Here is an 8,366-nt window from a genome sequence, read left to right on the forward strand (position 1 = left end):
GTCTCCATGGTTGTTTAATTTGTTTATGGATGGGGTTGTTAGGGAGGTAAATGCAAGAGTTTTGGAAAGAGGGGCAAGTATGAAGTCTGTTGGGGATGAGAGAGCTTGGGAAGTGAGTCAGTTGTTCGCTGATGATACAGCGCTGGTGGCTGATTCATGTGAGAAAATGCAGAAGCTGGTGACTGAGTTTGGTAAAGTGTGTGGAAGAAGAAAGTTAAGAGTAAATGTGAATAAGAGCAAGGTTATTAGGTACAGTAGGGTTGAGGGTCAAGTCAATTGGGAGGTGAGTTTGAATGGAGAAAAACTGGAGGAAGTGAAGTGTTTTAGATATCTGGGAGTGGATCTGTCAGCGGATGGAACCATGGAAGCGGAAGTGGATCATAGGGTGGGGGAGGGGGCGAAAATTCTGGGGGCCTTGAAGAATGTGTGGAAGTCGAGAACATTATCTCGGAAAGCAAAAATGGGTATGTTTGAAGGAATAGTGGTTCCAACAATGTTGTATGGTTGCGAGGCGTGGGCTATGGATAGAGTTGTGCGCAGGAGGATGGATGTGCTGGAAATGAGATGTTTGAGGACAATGTGTGGTGTGAGGTGGTTTGATCGAGTGAGTAACGTAAGGGTAAGAGAGATGTGTGGAAATAAAAAGAGCGTGGTTGAGAGAGCAGAAGAGGGTGTCTTGAAATGGTTTGGGCACATGGAGAGAATGAGTGAGGAAAGATTGACCAAGAGGATATATGTGTCGGAGGTGGAGGGAACGAGGAGAAGAGGGAGACCAAATTGGAGGTGGAAAGATGGAGTGAAAAAGATTTTGTGTGATCGGGGCCTGAACATGCAGGAGGGTGAAAGGAGGGCAAGGAATAGAGTGAATTGGAGCGATGTGGTATACCGGGGTTGACGTGCTGTCAGTGGATTGAATCAAGGCATGTGAAGCGTCTGGGGTAAACCATGGAAGGCTGTGTAGGTATGTATATTTGCGTGTGTGGACGTATGTATATACATGTGTATGGGGGGGGGGGGGTTGGGCATTTCTTTCGTCTGTTTCCTTGCGCTACCTCGCAAACGCGGGAGACAGCGACAAAGTATAATAAAAAAAAAAAAAAATATATATATATATATATATATATATATATATATATATATATATATATATATATGGCAAAAAATCGCTCTGGGCGATGGCTTCAATCAATTTCATCAACATTGATTAATAACTCTACCTTTTTGGACGTGTTTTATTTATCATTCATTCATTGACAGTTTAAATGCATCTTTTGTTTGCCGTTGTCAGTTGCTATCAGTAGTTATGTGTCATCTCTTTATTGCTGGCTGACTTTCTTAATCTATTCATTTATTGTTTAGTCTTTTTAAATATCCATAGGCTTTTTTTTAATAAGGTGTATTTCGTTTCATCTCTAACATTTTTGACCAGTTTAATTGATTTTGTTTCCTGCTTCATTCATTTCTATTTATCTTCTCTTCCTGTTATCTAATCAAAGGAAAATGAAAGAACCATCATAATGTTCGTTTATTATGATCATAAATAATTATCATAATTTATCACCTGCAGATCACCCCCCCCCCCCCAAGAAAAAATAAACTTGTCAATAAATTATCAAATGTAACTGCAGGTGCCTCTGTTAGTAGTGCTGCTGCCTCTACGAGTATGGCTAATGCCTCTACCAGTACCACTACTGCCTCTACAAGTACTACTACTACTACTACTTTACCATTATGCTACCAGTCCTGTTGCTGCCTCTACCATTGTATTGCCTCTGAACAACAATGGTGCTGCCTCTACCAGGACTGCTACTCCTTCTACCAGTCTTGGTGGTCATGTCTCCTCCCAGGCTGCCTTCATCCTTTCGGGTGTGTGGTAGCTTGGCTGACGTCGTCCATATTGTGGTATGGCAGTCATCACCTGATCTGTCATGGCCTGGCCACAGAGTGACAGGTGTCCCCTTCCCCCCCGGAACATGTGTACACCTTCCGTAACACCTGTACAAGTGAACAGGTGCAGCCAGCTGCTGGCTCTGCTCGCTATTGTCCTCGTGGACGGCAGTTATCTTGGTGGCCATCAACTATGAGGCGTTGCTCTCACCTGCTTCTCTTGCTCCTCATGGTAAGATGTGTGTGTGTGTGTCTTAGTGAGTACGTGAGTGAGGCGTTTATTCATGCAGGAAAGTATATTGAGGGTTTGTGCTGACGCCAGAGGAGTGGGAAAGCTAAAATAATTCGTGACAGACATCGACCACCATTCATCATAATGTTTGCTCACTTTGTTCTATAGTTTACTTACCTTGTTCTGCTGTTATGTGTTCATGCACGTCCTATTCTACCTGCCCAGTATCCCGTGTGTCAGTCATATTCGTGTCCTTTTGAATGGAAAATGTAATTTTGTATCCTCTTTTCTCCTTGCTTTAAATGGGAGACTTTCCTCTTCCTTATTTCCAGTCATTCCTGTTCTCATGTCATATCTCTGCACCCTGACCCATGTCTCTCATACCTAAAGGTGAACGTGGATCGTAATTACTACATATGTAAACCTAACTAGACTTTTGAGGCAATAATGGCTAACGAATATACCTCGTTGCTCATGATCACAAGGCATGGCAATAGGTTAAGATCACATTACATAACATTAACCCATTACTTTACCGTTATGGTCGAACTTCACTGCCCAGCTTTAAGACGCCAATTGTAATCTATCAAGGTGTTTGAGGTAAATTTGCACGCTACCGTTGTTCACTGAATTCATAAGCATAGAATACGGTTCCAAAACATTTGGAAACGATTCCATTTCTGGCATTCCCTTGATGAACGTAAGAAATGATGGATCCATTTGTGAGCGTCAAGGGAATCCTTGTACCTTTGGCCTCACACGACATGGCTGCCTTCTCGGCAGTTGTTGTCATGCCCGTCAATATATTCCTGTCAAGATTGTGCCTGACAACAGGTATTTCTGGATGTTTGGACGGTCTCCATCTCGCTTCTGTTCTTCGCTGAAATGCAGCTATGGGGTTTTATTGCTTGGTAATAATCAGTTCAAATATTAAACTATAAATTTTTGAAGGGTATTACCAAAGACCTAATGGGTGTCTAAGAATATATTGGTCCCTACCCTCCTGTGACCTTACCTAGCCATTAATGCCTTTATGTGGCATCTGCCCCGAGGTAAACGAGTTGGAAGGGGGCAGAAACAACACTTGACACGTGTGTTCAGGGCCAGGTCAACGACCTTCAAAATGCCAACAGATATGAGCTCAAATGCTTGATCGTTGCCAAGTGCAACATAGTGTCAAGCCCGCCTTACCATAAAAGGGTGTCACACTGGATAGAGACGGGATTTCTACCTGGACTGGGGGAGAATAACGTCCTTATGTGCAAACATGCTGATGTAATCATTAGTTACCTTCCTGCATATATTTTCGTTATGGAGGAATGAAAGAAAAATATGAATAAACTTACAATATACATGACATCTAAGAACCATATGAGCTGAACTTCAGCATTTAATTACTAGTTCCTGTTGCTGCAACATTCATAATTTTATACATGAAAATATGGGATGTATAGTGACTTGCAGCAAAAATAATACAGTATTGTATACTCAAGCATTGCAACAATGTGATATTTATAGCAGTGGTCATATCAGTGCTTGCAGTAAAAGCTAGAAGCGCATTTATATGAACGAATGAAATTTTTAAAAGGCCAGCCTTTAATGTCAATGGTATTTACTGACAGACCATTAGCATCTGCTCTGAGACGTATAATATGTTACTTAAAGGTCAGACAAATATGGTTGCCTTATAAGACAGAGTACTACTGATATCAGCCATTTAGAATAAAGATTATAGGAAATGTAGATGACAGACATTATACCATACTAGACTACTGCCTTTGAGTGATGACCATGAAAAGTCATGGATGACATGATTCACCAAACATTACTCAGTACTTACATAAGTGTTTCCTCTCAACTGAAATGTAGAAAGACAGGATACATAGATCTGTACAACTGTTAAGGAACAGATTATCTACATCTACTTTACTACTGAACTGCTGTGGAGCACATTATCTACACCTACTGAACTGTTGAGGAGCAAACTATCTAAATCTACTCAATGACTAAGTACCATTATCTACATCTACGGAACTGGAAATTATCTACATCTACTGAACTGGAGGTTATCTACATCTATGGAACTGGAGATTATCTACATCTACTGAACTGAAGATTATCTACATCTACTGAAGTGGAGATTATCTAAATCTATTAAACTGTTGAGAAGCTTATCATCTACATCTGAACTACTAAGGAGTAAAGTGTCTACATTTGCTGAATTGTTGCACAAGAGATTAAGTACATCTATTCTCAGATTAGCAACGACTATTTTCAGTAGCTTGAATGCAAGTATCATAAACTTTTTTCAACTGGTGCAGGATGTTTTACTACTGTAGAGGTTAAGGTAAAGGGAAGGAGATTTACTTGTGTTCTTTAGTACCTATGACATGATTTCCATCGTTGGTACGGCAAGCACATCTTCCTTGCTGCTTGACAGTGTGTCCAGTTTCTTAGTATGTTCAGAAGTATATGAAAATCATTTATACAGCATGATTATCTAAGTATGTCCTACATATAATGTGTCACAATCTGCCCAAAAGTAATGACTGATACAGCCTGTCCTAGCTATTACATTGATTTTATTGCACACTTTGTCCTATAGTTTACTAAAGAATGGAATCACTCCACAGGTAAAATTATCATGGCAGTCAACTCATGAAGACAGGGACATTGCCATCCTAGCTCCACTGCTGAAGGTTGGTCTTCCGTATGTCCAAAGATAATATAATTAGAAGGCTGGGAAGAATGGGAAAAGGATAAGGTTGGAAGTGGAACAGATGGATCAGCAAGGATGGAGATAGGAATGAAAAGAACAGATGTAGATAAACGGGAAAGGAAAGAAAGGGAAAGTGGGACGAATACAGGCAAGGACCAAAGGATTAGTAAGGTGGGGCAAGTACAGTATAATGAAGAGGACAGGATTATCAGGAAGGTTCATCTATCTACTAAAACAGGGAGAGATGGGAACAGAACAATTAGACAGGACATGAATAGTATTTTAAAACTGGAAAAACTGAAATATGAGAGGGGAATATATGAAATTAAAAGGAAAAGATAGAAGAATAGCAATAGGGTTAAAAGAATAAAAATAAATACAGACAGAGGTAAGTAATGTTCCTGGGGACTCTTTACACTACAGTCAAGAATATGATCTGAATCTCTATGTCAACATGTGCCATACCTCTAACATTCTTTTTGGTCATCTGGATGTATGTCCAAGATGTCTAAAGCTTTAGATTTTTATCATAGCCATTGAAATTTTTTTTATTCTAATAAGACACGATTTCCTTATAATGGAGGTATTCCTGTTGCTCCAATTCTTTATTCTATTTCTACCATCCTTTCTTTATCTGCTTTACTGTTCCTATCAATCTCTACATCAAACCTCTTGGCAACTTTTGTTTTTCTTCTCTCTGGCTGTCTTTACTATGAGCAGAGTGTCTCAATTGTCTCCTCATTCTTTTTCCTACATCTTCCTTCTCCCTCTCCTCCTTTGTCTGACGCTTTTCCTTTACCAAAGCTAATCCAGCTCTCCCCTCTACCCCTAGAAACTGCTTTGGCCAAAACCTCATCCAATCATCCACATCAATCAACTCCTACAAATCCAAGTATCGGATTGCTGTGCACGACACCATTCAGAGGAATGCTGCTCTAACTTTGTCTGCTGCAGTCTTAACATGGAATGCTGTACAAAGTAAATGAAACAAACCACTCTAGCCTATCTAACAGGGTATTATAACAGTTGATGGCAAATCATAAAAGGAAAATCAGCATACAAGATGAAAAAGTTACAGTTGATGACAACGACATATGCTCAACCAACATCCATTTCCTTCATGACTATAAGCTTCTTCCATCTTTGTCTTTATCTACATGATGTGGATCATAAGCTCCTGGAATCAGGAAAATAGTATTAACACTAAAACATAGCATCTAGATGTAACTAAGATATAATGAAGAAACCTTGTACAATATATTCAAACTTTTGCCAAAAGTAACTAAGATGAAAAAAAGGAACATCCCCATGAAATATAAGAAATCATATACATCCTCATTTTGAATTAATCATTAATCTTGATACCATGGATGTTCTTGCTAAGTCTTATTCATCTTCATGCATGTTATCTGTCTGTTTTGCTTTAAAATAACTGATTATTTTCAAGAGGCTTCAAGCAATTGGTCCATGATTCCCAGTTTCTATAAGACAAATAAATGAAAATCAAGTGGACAGGAAATTGGTTGCAACTATAATGGAAGAAAAGAATTAAGAAAAGGAGGAAAGCAATAATTAATAGGAGTCATGTTGTTACTTAAGTTTCTCAACAATCATCTTTGCTGTAGTCTGTAATACTGAGCAATGCTTGTTCATATATTTCTGTATCCTTTTAGCGGCCTTTCTACATTAAAATATAACAGTTTGGTTCTATTTGATACCCATAATAATCAAAAATCACCTGTGAAAGTATGTCACTGAAGGCACCTACGAGTAGCAGTAAAATGGGACTGGAAACACTCCCCACCTGTATCATTGCTTTTTACATGTAGAAACAGTATAGGTAACCGGTAGTGGATTAAGTTCTGGGTTACTAACTAGTAGGAGTGAGAGAAGGGATGGCACTTTTGGTGTGGAAAGAGCTGTGGGAACTTGTTAAGAGTACAAGGAACTGAGCTCAAGGACACTTTTGGTTAGAATGAAAATGGACTATAAGGGGTGGGTGATTGTTAGTGCTTATGCACCACAAAGTATGAAGTGTGAAGAGGATTGCATTGTGGGAGGGGATGAATCTGTGGTTGGTAGTTTTGAGGCAAAGGACTGAAATGTGATGCAAGGGAACCTGAATGAAAGGATGGATGACATGAAAACTGCGGGTATAATTGGAAAGAAGTGAATGAATATAAAGAAAAGCTTTTCATACTGTGTGCAGAGAGAGGAATGATCAGGAATGCCTACACCAATAAAAGTTATATACATGAGAAAGTGAATGGGGCAGCTGGGATTCTGCAGATTAAATGTCAGTTAACAGACATATAAATGGAACTTTGTTAGACATAAATGAGTTAAAGGAAGAGAGATGTGTAAAATATCTGATCATTTCTTGTTGGAGGTAACAGTGAAATTGGTGGAAGTTTTAGGGAAAAAGAAATTATATACATGCAAAAGAAGTGGTGAAGAAGCCTCAACACTTTCACTGCAGAAATGCTGACATCCACTCATCCTGTGTGCAAGAGATTCTTCAATATCCTCAAAAAACATTACCCTAAAGATTATTATGAAAAATGTTTACGTAAAAGATTGCTTACAGGTGCTACAAGACCTTAAGTTATGCTGTCCTTTTGCCAAACATAGTAGCATGCCTGGTGTATCATCAGGCACAGGTAGCAAGAGTGTAGCAAGTTTCTGAATAAGTTTTTGTGAACAACAAATCCTATAACTAAGGGTATTCATCACTAGTACATATAATTCAGAAAGATTTTCACAGCTTCAAAAATCATTTCATTCAGGAAAATCTTGTATGGGACATCTATGACATTTTCAAAAGGTGACCAGAGTACGGTGAAACCTTAGTTGTGGGATCTGGTAACAAAGTGTGGGGAGTTTCACAGCTCTGAAAATAATTTCATTCAGGAAAATTTCGTATGGGACGTCTATGATATTTTCAAAAAGACTGACAGGGTATGGAGAAATCTTAGTGATAGCATCTTGTAACAATGAGTGGGATACAACTTCAAGCATTAATGGTGTACATTTCATGAGATAGAGGTGGCCTGTTCAATAATCTTGATCATATATGCCCAAGCCATAATAAGCAAAAAATGAAACAATTTTATGACACAACTGCAGTGAATGGGTTATGGATGATGGTAAGTATTTATGCGGTACGTGATAGGCTGCTAAATGCAATGAGTTTTTGTTTGGAGAATTGGGCATGCATGCGAGTGGGAAGGAAAATTGGTGTGTGGTACCCAGTGAAGGTGGGTCTTTGTCATGGTTGTGTGATGTTGCCAAGGATAATCTGTTAATGGATGGGATGGGAAGGAGGTAGATTAGAGGGTCCTGGAGCTAAAGTAAATCTACAAAATATGCTGCAAGTGGGGGAGGGGGTGCATAAAAGGTATATCAGTTGCTGCTGGCAGAGCAGACAAATAAACAAATGGGTAAGAAGAGAGTACAAAAGCAAAAAGGAAAAGGAATGGGAAATAATCAGAAAGTGGGGGTTAGGAGACATGTATGGAAAGAGAGGAA

At 39.2% G+C, this 8,366-nt stretch overlaps 1 protein-coding gene across 1 annotated transcript in view; it reads left to right on the forward strand.

Annotated features, from left to right (window-relative positions):
* The window catches only part of LOC139761191 (uncharacterized), a 52,589-nt gene that overhangs the window by 3,448 nt on the left and 40,775 nt on the right, over window positions 1-8,366 (forward strand). The gene's annotated exons all lie outside the window — the stretch shown is intronic.

This window comes from Panulirus ornatus, chromosome 39 (genome assembly GCF_036320965.1).
Source record: "Panulirus ornatus isolate Po-2019 chromosome 39, ASM3632096v1, whole genome shotgun sequence".
Taxonomy (NCBI): domain Eukaryota; kingdom Metazoa; phylum Arthropoda; class Malacostraca; order Decapoda; family Palinuridae; genus Panulirus; species Panulirus ornatus.